The sequence below is a fragment of the Vicugna pacos genome, chromosome 34 (assembly GCF_048564905.1).
Source record: "Vicugna pacos chromosome 34, VicPac4, whole genome shotgun sequence".
NCBI lineage: Eukaryota > Metazoa > Chordata > Mammalia > Artiodactyla > Camelidae > Vicugna > Vicugna pacos.
The window spans coordinates 4,955,004-4,971,280 of NC_133020.1; the positions used below are offsets into that span (position 1 = coordinate 4,955,004).

The 16,277-nt window shown below is 42.7% G+C and overlaps 1 long non-coding RNA gene across 2 annotated transcripts in view; it reads left to right on the forward strand.

Moving 5' to 3' along the window:
• The first annotated feature begins 11,449 nt into the window (after positions 1 to 11,449).
• LOC116276843 (uncharacterized) overlaps positions 11,450 to 16,277 on the forward strand; it is a 79,138-nt gene continuing 74,310 nt past the window's right edge. The window contains exon 1 of one of the 2 annotated variants that reach the window (XR_012066989.1): positions 11,450 to 11,565. This is a non-coding gene — a long non-coding RNA (uncharacterized lncRNA). The remainder of the gene's footprint in view (positions 11,566 to 16,277) is intronic. The other variant, XR_012066990.1, reaches the window with a different exon arrangement.

Consider the following 16,277-nt stretch of genomic DNA (forward strand, 5'->3'; position numbering starts at 1 on the left):
GTCTAAAAAATGAAATTGCTAATTGATTTGTCAAGAAGATTAAGGCAATAATGTGAGAAAGGAGTTTAGGGAAGAGCTGGACAGTTGCTAGCCTTCCCACTAGAAGGTGGGTTCCATGAAGACAGCGATGTTTGTGTGTTGTGTTGACTGTGTACACACGGCATTAGAAGAGTGGCTGGCACATAATAGGTGCTCAGCCAGATTTTGTCAAAGGAGTGGGATGGATGCTCAGACGGTGGCCATGATTCTTCTGGCAACGCTTTTGGTCTTATCACCCTGAGCGTTTCCTCAGCTAGGAGCTCAAGCTGAGATGTCTCACCTTTCTCCTGGGCTTTTCTATACTCCTAGTGGGGAACCCAGATTCCCTCATCTTGTGACCTCCCATAGTGCCTGCCGGGCCAGCCATCAGCCTTCGGAGGGCTCCTGCCTCATATGACTGTGACGAGGCTCCAGCTTTGGTTGTCCCAGGTGGCCTCATGTTTCTTTAGGAAAAATCCCAAGATTCTTGGAGCAGTTCCACCACAACTGAATAGCAATAACAATAATAGTGATATCTAATACTTACTGAATGTTTACTAATGTGCCAGGCACTCTTCTAAGTGTTTTATGTAAATGACCTAATTAATTCTTACCACTTTTCAAACGGAGGGTTCTGGGATTCAAACTGAAACCTGGGTAGTCTGGGTCAAAGGACCATGTCCTTAAGCATCACTGGATGCAACTATTCTCCACATGGGGTTCTCACTGTTACTCAGCAAAACTTTATGCATCTCTTGTTGCCTCCCAAACACGTGGGCGCCAGCAGCTGAGTCCTGTCTTGCCGGCCTCCTTTCCTGCTCTACTGGCCCCCGCATTACTGCGCTGATGGAGGCCACCTGATGTGAGTCCGCCCCACCACTGAACAGCTCCTCCATGTCAGAATACTCACGTGTTCCCTGCGTCTTCTCCCACTGCCCTTCTAGCTCAGAGAAAGTTCCTCTTCCACTCTCCTTCCTCAGGCTCCCTTGAATCAGACCCTTGTGGGTCCCTGGGGATTGGATTTCATTAGTTATAAAATCTCTCGCAATTTCAAAACCTCTTTCTGAGAGCCACTTCAGGCGTTCCACTAAGGAGCCCACAATTTCTTTGAGGAAACAGACATAGAAGTGTATTTCTTCCATCTCCAAGCTCTGCCTTTGCCTCTGTGTGCAAACCTGGTCCTGGTTTCCCCCTTGTCGGAAAGCATCCTTCACCCTGTGTATCTGAGCTCCCATCTGGTCTCTCTCCTTCCTTTTAACAAAAAGTTCTCAAAATTTCAGAGATTGTATATTGCTCGTTACGTATTCTTATCCTAATTGCTTTCAGTATGGCTTCTTGATCGCAAGGGGTTTGTCTGTCTTTTTTCTGTTTATTTTTCTATTTTGTGAGCCTTTAATAATCTGATTTCTTTGGTGGGATGGAAATAGTACCTTTTGTTTCTCACAATTATTTGACTCCAGAGCTGCTTCTGTGCTCAAAACGCTGTGTTTCATGGACTACACTTTGGGAAGCCCTTTTAAAAAATGGGGGAGGGGTTAATTAGGTTTATTTATTTATTCATTTTTGGAGCAGGTACCGGGGATTGAACCCAGGACCTTGTATGTGCTAAGCATGCGCTCTGCCACTTGAACTATACCCTCCCCCCAGCCAGGAAACCCTTTTTTTTTTTTTTTAAGATGATAGAGACTGTAAGTGGAGTTCTAGGCGCACAGGAAGCTCTCGTAAACAGCAGCGACCACAAACCGTAGAGCATCCTCACTGTTGAATCTTGCAATTCACGATCTTGGCGGTTTTTTGGAACGACTCCTTGTCCAGTGTGATCATCTCTAGGTGCTCAGAAATAGACTTCCTCCCAGGCCTCAGCTAGGTCTAAGCTGCCTGTCACCAGGTCAGCCCAGCGAATCCTGAGATGTGGCCTTAGCATCAAGAAGGGTCCCTGTGAAAACCGTTAAGCCCTGAATAAGTTGGCAAAAGGCTTCACCGAGGGCCCGGAGACTTCAGGAATTAAACCTAGAAAGGTGTGGATACGTCTTTATGTCTATTCTCAAAGGAATGGGAACTTTTCACAAGCACCTTTCCTCAGCGGGTTATGTAATACTTTCGTTCCTAACATTGTTGTGAAGCCAGTAGCTAGTTCAGCTCATCTGCTTTGAATATCCCCCTTGTTCAACTTCGCCAGGACAGAGGGGGATCTGCAAGTTACCTTGTGTCGCTGAACTTCCCCTTTTTCATCAGCAAAATGGAGGAACATCAGCCTTGCAGGCTCATTGTGAGTAGGAAGTGAAACACTGTGTCTGGAGCACCTGACGAGAGTCCCTGGAACACAGCGGGCACTGAAACAGAGACGTCCCGGCCCGGAGGAGCAGAATATGTAAAAGCTCCCGGAAGGTCTTGACCCCCGGCATAAGGAGGACATTATTCATTCTGCCTCTGGGAAGCCCCTGGCTCACGGCCCTTTAAAATATATTCTGGCCATTTAATAAAATGATAAAATCACTGTTTTTAAGGATGCTGAGCTGAAAGAAAGGACATAAGAGATAGAGGGAGGAAAACTGTATTATGTCCTATGACGTTAAGGCAAAAATCTTAGAAGCCAAAACTTTCATTAGACCCTAAACAAAAGGGATGTCAGAGTTGGAGCTCTAGAAATTGTCACGGAGCCCAGAGGATGAGAGAGATGAGGGCAAGTGGCGCCCCCACCTCCACAGATATCTGGGAATCAGTATCTGTCTGAAGTCCCCTTACGTAGTGGTGACAGCATCCTCAGCCCTCTTAATCAAATATTCATTGGCTGCTTATTGAATCTAGGGCACTGAGCTAAATAAGGCAGGAGATAAAACGATGTGCAAGACAGTCTTTACCTTCGGTTCAGAAAAAGATAAACAAGAGCAGTCAGCCTATGCTGAATGGCAAATGCTGAGTGACACGTGGGATGGCTCCAGGACTGCGGAGGGAAGGGGTTATTGAATGGATGTCTGCATGGTTTCTGACACTTTTAAAGACTTTCACATAGTAAATATGACTTCAATCAAATATTATTCACATAAATGAAGAATAGGGAACTAAGTCTTCCAGGGAACGGAAACTGTATTAAACGCCAATGTAAAGAGTTCAAACTTAAATAGAATAGAGTTTTTCTGACAAATTCCATTGTATTTTATTTAGTTATAATATAACTGATGTTGTAACCAATTAAACAGATGAGAAGACAATGGTGAAAGACATTTATGTCAATACATATTTACAACCATATGTATATTTTTTACTTCACATAGATAATTTGCAGGGTGTTCACCCAATGGATATAAGAGACTATTTTGGAGTGGTGGTCATTTTGCGATTTTCTGTACACACAGGTTTCAGGAAAGAGAAAAGAAAGGAAGAAAGGCAGGAAGACAGACAAGGTTGCTGGTAAAAGGGAGTTAGTGAGGATTCCCATGAAAGGGCGTGACATAAAACAGTCAAGCTATAGGAACACAACCATGTCAGGCAAGGTTTTAGAAAAAAACCCCTGGTTTCTAAGCAAGCTGTTAGAAAAGGAAGCAGTGGTTTCTGGGCACTGGGATGGGTTTTCCAATACAAGCGCTGGGAGACTCATTTCATTTCCTTTTGCGTAACAGAGAAGCAATTAGTCTCTTCTGCACACAAAAATCTCTCAAACACTTAACAATACAATGGACGTTAAATGAGAAAATTAGGTAGGGGAGGGTATAGCTCAAGTGGTAGAGTGTATGCTTAGCATGCACAAGGTCCTATGTTCAATCCCCAGTACCTCTATTAAAAAAAAAAAACCTTAAGTAAACCTAATTGCCTTCCCCCTAGAAAAAAATGAGAAAAGTGGAATCATTATGGAAGCCCATATAACTAAGCCATAAGAAAAAAATTTAAATTTTCTGCTAATGCAAAAAAAAAAGGTAGAACACAGGTTTTTCTCATTTTCTTTCTCCACCTGAAATACTGACACAACAGCCACCCCTACCTCCTCGAAAGTGAGATAACAAGAAAATATTATGTTTCATTTTTAACCAAAAGTTCTGGTTAAAAAGTTTTCATTTCTGATGTCATATGCAGATTTGGGCTTACCCTGTCCTCTCAGGGCATGTCTGCAGAAATCAGGAAGGCATTTGGAAAGAAATGCTGTGCAACAAAAGTGCTACAGACACACTTGGCATTGACATGCTTTTGACTGCAAAGACTTGAGCCCAAATGTTGCTTGAAATCCTCAGTCATTTAAAGCTATGATTTTTAGGACCTGGGGGCTGAGGGCTGCTCAGAATTCTGGCTCGGTGGTCTGACTTCCAAGGCTCTGCCCACCCCAACTCATACCTACCCCCCCACCCCACCCCCATTGGCCAGTGAGTGTGGTCCTGATACTCACAAGACTCTTGGGACTCAGAGAGCATCCAATTAACAGTCATGACAACTACGTAATTTATGGGGCCCAGTGAAAGCGAAAATGTGGGGCTCCTTATTAAAAAGTTATTAAGAATCTCAGGACAGCAGCAGCAGGACACTAAATCAAGAAGGGGCTCGTGTGACCGCACCCACCTCAGGCCCTTGAAGCTGGTTTGTGGTTAAGCCAGCACTGATTTTTGATTTCAACATATGTTGGAATTTCACTTAAAAGTTAGGAGGGGAAAGGCTTCTCCTGCTAGAAAAATGCAACAGCCGCAGCAAAAAAACCGGAAGGGCAACAACTGACTTCAATCCTTTTATAAAGAACACTGTTAAAAATCACACAGTAAGAACAGTTTAATATTATAAGAATGAAAACACTATAAAAACACGCAGGCTGGAAATGAGAAAACTCTTTCCTTGTCCTGTAATCCTGTTTCTCTCCTCAGAGGTGTGTATCAATATTTCACTGTTTATTCTTCCCACATACTTATTTATTCATATATACGTTACTTTATGTATTCAAATGCTTTTTAAAAATATAATATGACTGTGCTGAAATGCATATTCTGTCCTATAACTTGCTTTTTTCCTCTCAAAATCTTGTAATTTTCCATGTCAGTCTTATACATCTTCCTCATTTAAAAAAAATTTTTGTTGCCTAGTATTTCGTATTCTGGATTATCATGAAGTATTTAAACCATCCATTTCCTCATTGCTGAGTATTTAATTTATTTTCAATTTGGGGGATTATTGTTTTTATAATAATACTACAGTGTATGTCTGTGTGTCTCTTTTTTTATATACAAGAGTATTTTTCTTGGATCCATAAACTATATACGTGGACTTGCTGGATTAAGAGGAATGGAGATGCCAAAAACCTATCCCATGGTACACAGGTTTTAATGGGAAAGTTGGTAAAAAGAATAATAAGCTTGGTAAAAGTATAAACTGCATTATCTTTGGAAAAACGGGGTGGGACGATGTACTGAAAGCTGTATGACTATATCATATTTTTTTTTCGGTATTTGAAATTCTTTATTCATTTGGGAAGTTTACCCTAGTACCTCAACCAGAAATACATATTGAGTACAGCACACATTCAGTAGTAAATTATATTTGGATATATGCTAATAATAAGAAAGTTTGGACAAGAGTGTTGTTCCCTCTGCAGAGCAGTACGTTTCAAAGTATTCCTGTTAGAGAACCAGGTTTTAATTTTTTTTCCCCCAATACCTCATAGATACATGACTATATCATATCTTTTGACTCAGCAAATGTGCATCTAGGAATAAACAGAGATCTGTGCAAAGGTATCTCTGTAGAGATGTTCATAGCTGTTCTATTTGTAATACTGATAAACATTCTGATGCTCAGAAAATCTGCACCAATGTGGCCATATGGGTTGTTAAAATATTGAAAATCTTTTGCTGTGATTGCTAAATGGATGCTGCTCACAGCCCTCCCGTCAAGTCCCCCCGCACCGCCTGCCCCCCAGGTCCTCCCTGTCACTCAAACACTGAACTAAGGTTCATGCCTGACTGTCTGGGGCCTCCAGAGCCCAGCTCGGCTCTGACTGACTGATCATTCTAATTGGCTGGTCCATGCCTGCTGGCTGTTACGTGCTTTCTATGTGTTTTGAATGTAATCCCTGGAAATAATGTGGAAGTTCAGGAACAGGAACTGGTTAAGAGAATTACTATCCTTGGAAGACCATGTAGCTATTAAAAATGGTGGCTTGGGGGACGTTGAAAACGGGAGAAGCCATGCATATATGGGGGCAAGGGGTTTATGGTAAATCTCTGCACCTTCTACTCAATTTTTCTCTGAACTTAAAAACTGCTCGAAAAAATAGTGTATTTTAAAAAAATGATAGTGTGAAATTACGTAACAGCATTGCAAGATATTTAAACTATACCACCAAGTGGGGAAAAATGCTATGCAAAACAGTATACCCAATATAATCCCATTGGAAACATGTTTATTTGTACTGATTCTTAAAGAAAGGCTAAAACAACAAAAATGTTCGCAATGATTATGTCCGGATGATGGGTTTATACTTGAGTTTTGTCATTTGCTATGTTGCTTATCTGCATTTTTCAACATTGTTTGCCACGAGCCTGACAATGTTCATAATTAGAAAAAAAAAGAGTCATTTGAGAAGTAAGCTAAAAGTTACTCAGCTAGGAAAAAGCCATCTTTCTTCTTGATTCATATGTTCGCTGGACTTGCTTGAATACCCTGGGGAGTGAGCCAAAGAGTAAGCTAAGGAGGCTGACGGGAGTTCAGCAAAAACATCTGCAGGGAGGAAGGCGTGCGGGGGAGGGATGGAGAGGCCAAGAAGCCAGCCAACGACACCCAGTCTCCTTGCACTCTTTCTGCCTCCTTTTGTTCAGACAGTTCGTTTTGGTGGGGCGCAGGCATTTCTGAAATTCTGCAGGGTGGGGAGCTGCCAGGGCTGTTCTTTCATATCTGAGCATATGTGACTGCTCTCAGGGAATACATACAAGCGAATGTTCCATTCTCCAGCTGGGCTTGAAGCCAAGGCATAGATTTACAGAGCTGGGTACACGGCCACTGAAATAACACTCATCCTCCCCAGCGCAGGATGCGGCAGCCGCTTTTATCCCAGCAGGCTCTGGCTAGAATCATCTTTCCATAATGATAAACCCTTAAACAATGGATGGCAGACCCCAACCACCCGAAGGAATCCTGGCCACATGTGAAGGGCTGTCATGGAACATGCTTTCCCGGCCAGCCAAGCCCCCTGGAGGAGGTCCTGCAAGGCCAGGGATCTCCTATGGTGTGATGGATGCTCAACCCCAGAATCCCATCTGGTTCAAAACTTGGGGCCAATTGACAGGTATGTCTGTCCTCAGACATTTTTAAAATGGAAGTCTGAAAGACTCATGGAGACCGCAGGCAGAGTGGGCTGTGGGCTCATGCTCTGAGACTACTGGCATCAAACAGAACTCCAGGGCTGTAGACTTCCCAGGACGTGTTTTACAACTGTGGGCTTAGGGAGAAAGTTTCAGTTCCCTGAGTAGGTGGTCCTTTATAAAGTATGCTACCAGAAACGTGCTTTCTTTATCCTCAATTCCTTTAGCATCCACCCTACCACTCTGCAATCCTCTTATTAAGGTTTCTATTTAATCAAGGAACCGATTTCACAAGATTATAAATACCTCTGGAACAGGGTCACATCAGCAACGACTTCTCAAGTGTGATTGAATTTATTGCGGCAGATTCCTGCTAGCTCACATATGTGCCCTGCAGCGAGTGATCGATATCAGCCCACTCTAACAGTGGGGAGGGAAGGGGTCCTATTAAAGCTTTGCCTCAGGAAAGCAGGCCTAGGAGGGTTCTCGAAGAGAAGGCCAAGAATGAGGCTACTTGAAGGAGAGGTGGCTGGGGAACCCAGACGACGTACAGTCAGTCCTCATTATTCACAGACTCCATATTTGCAAATTGACCCACTCATTAAAATTTATTTATAAACTTCAAAGTCAATAACTCTTGGCGTTTTTGCAGTCACTTATGGGCTTGAACAGAGCAGGGACAATTCTGAGTGTCCTGACCACAGGTTCCCAGCTGAGGTTGGACAAGGAGATGCGCACCTTCCTGATTCAGCTCTGATAGCGTAAACAAGCAACCTTTGGGGAAACAGAGTGCTGTGTTTTTGCATTTTGGTGTGTTTGTTGATTTCACTGTTTAAAACGGCCCCCAAGCAGAGTGCTACAATGCTGTCTGGTATTCCTTTGCACAAGAAGGCAGTGATGTGCCTTACAGAAAAAGAAGAAAAAAGTGAATTAGATAAGCTTCATTCAGACATGAGTTCCAGAGCTGTTGGCTGGTAGCTCAGTGTTAGAGTCGTAGTATACATTAAATAATGTGCCTTTAAACAGAAACAGACAAAACGAGGTTATGTACTGATTGTTGATGACAGAGTTGTGACCAGAGGCTTGCAGGAGCCTAGCCCTGCATTTCCCCTCAGGGCAGCGGTTTGGTATTTGCTAATTGGAGGTGTTCAGGGCAACCTTACAGAACATTACCGCAAATAATGAGAATCGACTGGGCTCTGAAATTTTGGAAGGAGGAGAAACGGCAAATGGTAAATAACTGTCCGTAGTAATAAAATAAATGACATCATTTGTATCTTCCTGTTATTCCCATGAGAAAAGATGAATGAGCGCCTCAGCTTGGCAGTCTGTAAACTTCATCAAAATCTAGAATTCCTGGGACAATATCGATGTCCCATAAAGATCCTAAAATTCCTCTTTCACGTCCCCCAAGGAGTCACTCAGGGCAGCAGTCCCTCCCTGTGAGGATAACCTCATGCACCGACATGCCCTGGTGGTACTCACTGTGCGGAACCAAGAGTCCAAAAAGGCTGAGAAGCCTCTACCTAGAAAGATTTAGCCCATTTTACCTTAATCTTTGCCTATAATTTTCATAATTTTATTTTATATGACAGACTCATTTCTCTGCAATGCCACTATATTTTTTTTGCAATGCCATTTTTAAATAACTACAAGAACAATCCTTTACTGATGGACAGTATTTCTAACACCTCTGTTATTAAAGAATTCTCTCTCCCAGATTTAGATACGGACCGGAAGTACCGCCCTCTCTGTGAGGACCCTGGATGCTGATTTACCAGTCCTAAGTGTGGGTTCCCACAAGCCCCACCCCCGGGGTGGAGGAGGGGTGGATTAATGCTAATTGACACACGTGTCCATCACACAATGTATACTGAAGTTAACAGTCCTAGACTCAGTAGTGCTGGAGTCTAACAAGCTTGTCTGGGGAAGAAGAAGATTCAGCTGACTGGTAACATCCACTTAGGGTGAGTACACAAGTGGTGCAGCGAAAACCGGGCATCAGAAGAGACAGAGGTCAAGTGGTGCTTATGAGACAACACGGCCAGGTCTGCGGGGGGTGGGGGTGGGAGTGGAGCGGGTTGGCTGATGCTGAAGGAAGGGACAAGAAGCCTGAATCAGGAGTAGAGAGAGGATCAACAGCCTTGTGGGGAATACGCTTAGGTGACCAGGTGTGACCCTCGGGGCGGGACTGGCCAAGGTTGCCAGGGGAACAATTCCTTCCTGAAAGGGATGGAGCCGAGCCCTGGAGGAACACTGCGTGCCTGCTCGAGGTCCACAGAATTCATTCCTCCTGCAAACAATGAGATTGCTATAAAAGGCTGCTCTGGTTGGAGTTGGAGCCAGGAGCTACAACTGGCAGATAGATGGGAAGACACAGGTGAGGGGGAGAAGGGGCAGCCAATCTGGGAGCCAGCCGCTCTGGTCTGAAAACTCCTGCAGGAGCGGCGTGGCTAGAGATCCAAGACCCAGGTAGCCAGGCATTTAAGCCAGCTGGGTCAGTCCTTTCTCTTGGTCTGGGGAGAAGACTGGCTTTTTAAGAGCCCATGGTTTTACTGTAGGACAAATGGAAATACCTAACTAGAGAAATGGAATTACAATGTGCAAAGAGGGGCGTGAGACATATTCATGTTACCAGTGGATTACTGAATGGATTTATATCAGAGAGCTTAACTTTTCCCTCTTCAGGGGACCAGATGAAAACTAATTCCATGTAATTCCTCTGGTGTTATATTTAACTCAAAGACACAATAGATTTTAAACCAAATATCCTCCATGCAGAAAAAAATTTCCAAGAAGGCAAGGCAGGGAGAGGAGCCTTATTATTCCCTTTTGTCAGTCTTTTAATCCAAACTTGACAAGCAGTTTCCTGTCATTTTAGGGTTTTTCAGAAAAACAGAAGCAATAGGAGATAGATAGATAGATAGATAGATAGATAGATAGATAGATAGATAGATATTCCATAATACTGAATTGCATCACTGGCTTTCCTGGGACTCCAGCTTGCACATGGCAGCTCTTGAGGCTTCTCTTCCTCCATAATTGCAGAATCCATTTCCTTATAATGAATCTTGGGCTGCAGGCTAGAACCGCAGGAAAGCCGATGGTGTGATGCAGTCTGAGTCTAAAGACCCGAGAATCAAGGGAGCCGATGTCCAAGAGTGAGAGATGATGAGATGACCAGTTCAAACACTGAGACAGAAAAAGGGAGCATGAGATAGTGAAGGAGCCTGCCCTGGGGCTGGAGGTGACAGCAGAGAGTCAGCTGGCAGCGCATCATGCAGACCTGTAAGACATGGTAAGGAGATTTGTCTAACCCAGAGGTCGGTGAGATGCCTTTCCATGTTTTCAGCTGATAAGTTCCTTTCTTGGATTTGGGCTTTCCAAAAAGCATGCTGGCTGTAGTGTAGAAAATGCATTAGAGCAGACTTTTCACGGTTGTATGTTAGAATCACCTGGGGAGCTTTGAAAAACACCACTGCTCACCCCCTACACCAGCCAGTTAAAAAGCATCTCTAGGGAGAGCTTCTCAAAGTGTGGTCCTTGGACCAACAGCAGCTGCAGCACTTAGGACCTTGTCAGACATGCAAATTCCCATGCCCCAGTCCAGATTTACTGAATCAGGGACTCTGAGGGTGGGCCCAGCCGTCTGGGTTTTAACAAGCAGCCCCCAGGTGACTCTGAGGCAGCTAATGTTTGAGAACGACTGTAGAAGGAAAAAGGTAGGGAAGAGAGAGAGGGTCTGCTTTACCAGTTAGGAAGCAGAGAGATGATGGTGCTGTTGGTTCCCACATTAACTTTGTCGAGCAATGGAGAACATCATCCTGACAGAGTCCCAGTGGCGTCTCAAAGCAGGGAGTTTAGGATGCTGGTTGATCATGGGGTAATTTCTGTGTGGAAGTTTTTAACTGACATTTGGGCAGAGACTGGTCCGATGTATAACCCAGGTAAGTTTCCGTGTTGTGGACTGAATTGTGTCCCCCTAAAATCCATGTTGAAGTCCCCCCACCCCGCCTCAGTGTGATGGTGTTTGGAGATGGAGCCTTTGGGAGGTAATTAGGTTCAGATGAGGTTGTGGGGGTGGGGCCCTCATGATGAGTCAGTGCCCTTATAAGAAAAGCTGTCGAGAGCTCTCATTTTCTCTCTCCCTCTCTCTTCCCACCACATATGAGGACAGAGAGAGAAAGCAGCCACAGGCCAGAAGAGCACTCTCACCAGGAACCGACCACGCCAGCATCTCCGTCCTGGACTTCCCAGCCTCTGGAATGGTGAAGTAAGCAAATTTCTGTTGTTTAAACCACCCGATCTATGGTATTTTGTTATGGCAGCCTGTGCTAAGACATTTCTGTAACAGTAGTTTTTGTTGAGACACATAGGTCCCTGTGGAGTTACTGTTAAAACACATCGTGCTCTTTTCTTGGAACACGTGGGTCTGGACAAGTTTTAGCTGTAACTAACGGAGCTCAGATAGCTTGTGTTGTGAGTGATCAATTTTGCGACTGTGACTTCTGTTTCATTTTTCAGTTCTCTAAACTAACGCAGTGGTCTGAGTAATTGGAATTGAAAGACTATATAATGGGGTTGCCAGATAAAATACAGGGTGCTCAGTTAAATGTGAATTTCAGATACACAGCAAATAATTTTTTACTATAAGTATGCACCAAATAGTGCATGGATTATACTTACAGTAAAAAATAATACATTGTTTGTCTGAAATTAAAATGTAAGTGGGTGTCCTGTATTTTTGTCTGCTCAACTGGAAACTCTAACCTGTAAAAAATCAACACAGATAGATGAATAAATATTCATTCATCAAATGGATGATGTGGTTGATCTGATGTATCAGGTGAGGGGTGTGATGAGTTGGTGATGCCTTACAGGTGTCCGGTTGGAAACTGAGTAGTCTTTGTGCCCTATAGGAACATAAGGGACCCTGAGGAAAAGCTGATTGAGGAGGAAGGGCAAAGTGATGAGTTACATTGTGGACATGCTGAGATTAAGGTCTTTCTGGAGCTTATAAGGAGTCGTAACCAGCAGGCTGTTGGAGATACAGGTCTGGAGCTCAGGAGAAAGATCAAAATCGAATCATAGATCTGGGAATCCTAAGCACTTGGGTGGTAGAGAAGCTCTGGTTGTGGCTGAGATCACAGAGAATAGGCCACATAGAAAGAAAAAGCCTCGGACGAGGCTTGAAGGAATTCTGACGTTTGAATAGCACGTTTGAATAGCCTGAGAATTGAGTGAGGCCAAGAGCGAGATGTCACAGGAGCTCAGGAAGGCAGATTCGAGAAGGGGAAGCAGGATTCTGCAGTGACAGATACTACAAAGAAGGAAGTGCTAGAGATGGCAAGGAGGTCGCTGGTGACCCTGATGAGACACAAGTCGAAGGATGGTTGTTAGTACCAGTCAGTAGAGTGGATTTACATGCCGAAGGGAAGGAGGTAAGAAAAGAGGGAGACGTTGAAGACCAAAGAGGAGACAGACTGAGGTTCCTGAGGTTATTGGGAGACTAGATGCAGAGCCCGGGGGAAGGGCTTCTTTACACAGAAAAGGGAGCCCTTTTCTGTTCAGACGGGAAGGAGGGTGGAGGGATGGCGGTACCCGCGGGTGGGCTCGGGGGAAGGAGAGTGTGGCAGGAGCTCTGTGCACAGACCCTCGGCAAACTCTCTTTTGTGACCTGTTCATGTCAGTTGTACTCAGCGTATTGGACACTGCAAAGGGATGGAATAAGAGTTAAAAATAAAATGGTTGTTTTTATGAAAAAAAATGGTTGCTTTATGTTTTTTATAAAAGCCAAGCTTTGGAAAAAATCTGAAAACAGTAAGTTGCTCTGTTTTTTGTTCTTGTTCTTGTTCTTTGTTAAAATAGTTGTGGGTAAGGTAGCTGTAAATGTTTGGATTGAAAACAGAAACAAAAATAAAAAACCTAGCAGCATTTTGCACTCATACTGCTTTACCTGAAGAAATTCAGTCAAATTGGACAACACAAATGCTAAAACATTGGCATGGTTTCTGCAGAACTCCAGTTAACGCACCCCCTCAAAAATGCCGCGGTCCTAACTCAGAATATTAACAAATGGAGGCATACTTTTTAGGTTAAAACAAAATGTTTGTTATACGTATATCATTTTAAAGTGTCTCCCTATGTGGTTTTTCAAGTGTATTCACAAGAGTTCTTTCTAGTTTTATGGTTATATGATTGACAAAAATTGTATATATTTAAGGTGTACAGTGTGGTTTGATATATGTATACACTGTGAAATGATTACCATAATCAAGCTAATGAACGTTCATCATCACAGAGCTATCATTTTTATGTGTGTTTTGAGAAATCTGCTAAGAGAGCAGATTTCAAGTATACACTATGTTATTAGCTATAGTCACCATGCTGTACCTTAGGTCTCCAGAATGTATTCATCTTCGAACTGAAGTTTGTACCCTTTGACCAACATCTCCCCTTTTCTCCCACACCTCTGCCCCTGGTAATGACCATTCCACTCTCTGTTACTCTGAGCTCTACTTTGTAGATTCTGCGTATGTGTGGGATCATTCAGCATTTGTCTTTTTGGGTCCGGCTTATCACTAAGCATAATGTCCGCCAAGTTCAAAGCCTTACCACAAATCGCAGGATTTTCTTCTTTTTTAATGGTTGAATATTACATATACCATATTTTCTCTATTCATTCTGTTGATGGACAAAAACACAGATTATTTGTTTCCATATCTTGGCTACTGTGAATAAGCTGCAGTGAATGCAGGGGTGCAGATAACACTTTGAGATACTAATGTCTTTTTCTTTGATCATATGATACTTGGAAATGGGATTGCTGGATCACATGATAGTTCTATTTTTAATTTTTTTAAGGACCCGCCATACTGTTTTCCAATTGGTTGTACCAATTCACCTTCCCAACCAGCAGTGTACAACAGCTCCCTTTTCTCCACATCCTCACCAACACTTGTTATGGCTTGTCTTTTTGATGATAGCCGTTCTGACAAATGTGAACTGATAATGTCATTGTGGTTTTGATTGGCATTTCCTTGATAATTAGTGATGTTGAGCATCTTTTCATATTTTTGTTGGTTATTTGTATGTCTTCTTTGGAAAAATATCTATTCAGGTCCTTTGCCCGTTTAAAAAAAATTGGTTTGTTTGGTTTTTTGCTGTTGAGTTCTATGAGTTCCTAGTATATTATTAGATATATAATTTGCAAATGTTTTACCTCATTCTGTAGGCTGCCTTTTCATTTTGTTGATGGTTTCCTTTGCTGTACAAAAGTGTTTTTTGTTTGTTTGTTTGTTTTTTAGTTTGATGTGGTCCCACTTGTTTATTTTGCTTTAGTTGCCTTTACTTTTCGGTGCCAAATCCAACAACTCATTGCAAAGACTGATGTCAAGGAGCTTACCCTCTGTTTTCTTCCAAGAGTTTTATGGTTTCAGGTCTTACATTCAAGTGTTTAATTCATTTTGAGCTGACTGTTGTGTACGGTGTAAGGTAGGGATTCAGTTTCATTCTTTTGAATGTGGCTGTTGACTTTTCCCAACACAATTTACTGAAGGGACTCTCCTTTCGCCTTGTATATTCTTCTTTGTCAAAAATTAATTGACCATGTATAGGTTTGTTTCTGGATTCTCTGTTTTGTTCCATTGATCCATGTGTCTGTTTTTATGCCAGTCCTATACTGTGCTGATGACTGTAGATTTGTAATATAATTTGAAATCAGTAAGTGTGATGCCTAGAACGTTTTTCCTCTCTAGATTATCTTGGCTGCTCAGATTCTTTTGTGGCTCCATTCAAATTTTAGGATCATCTTTTCTATGTCTGTGAAAGATGCCATTGGAGTTTTGATAGAGATTGTATTTATTCTGAAGATTGTTTTGGGTAGTATGAACATTTTTTTTTAATTGAAGTACAGTCAATTACAATGTGTCAATCTCTGGTGTACAGCACAGTGTCCCAGTCTTGCATATACATACATGTATTTGTTTTCATATTTTTTCCATTAAAGGTTATTACAAGATACTGAGCATAGTTCCCTGTGCTACACACAAGAAACTACTTTTTAATCTATTTTTATATATAATGGTAAATCTCAAACTCCCAAATTTATCCCCTCCCACCCCCTTTCCCTGGTAACCATAAGATTGTCTGCTAAGTCTCTGAGTCTGTTTCTGTTTTGTAGATGAGTTCATAGTGGCCTTAAAGGCCAAGTGTGTTTCTTGTAGGCAACATATAGTGAGTCTTTTTTTAAAATCCATTCAGCCACTCTGTCTTTTAGATAATTCAGTCCATTTACATTTGACTAATTATTTATAGATATGGCCATTTCGGTAATTGGTTTCTGATTGTTTTATCCATACCTGGAATTTTCTGGAGTTCAGTGAGGCTGAAGAACAATGGGGCGAGGGCACTGAGCATTGACAAAGAGTAGCCTTCGAGCACCAGTCCAGGTATGGAAGGAAGTAAAGACTGTGTTTTGGGGGAGAAGAGGGGGCGGCTGAGGGGAGGGGATAAACAAGGAAAAATGAGAGGGATCAAAGGAGTCGTGGTTTTAATGAAAGTAAGGAATAGGAAGGGTGATTTTTTTTTTTCTACCTCCCTGTACCAAAAAGAGGAAGATCTCTCTCTAGAGCAATGGCTCTCAACTTGGAGGAGAGGAGAGGGATTTTGCGCCCCCTTCTCCAGAAGACATTTGACAATGCCTGGAGACATTTTTGGTTGTCACCATGGGGCCTCCTACTGGCAGCTAGTGGGTAAAGGCCAGGGGTGCTACTGAGCATCTCACAGTATATAGTATAACCTCTCCTCACAAAGAATTACCCAGCCAAAGATGTCAATAGTGACAAGGTGCAGAAACTCTGCCCCCAGACAGAGTATCACTATAATCTGAAAACTCTGAAATGTCTCCCCAAATGGAAACAGTATCCAGGATTGTTCTTTCAATGCCTGGCTAGGGAACCCAGTTTTTTGGCACAGGTCACACTG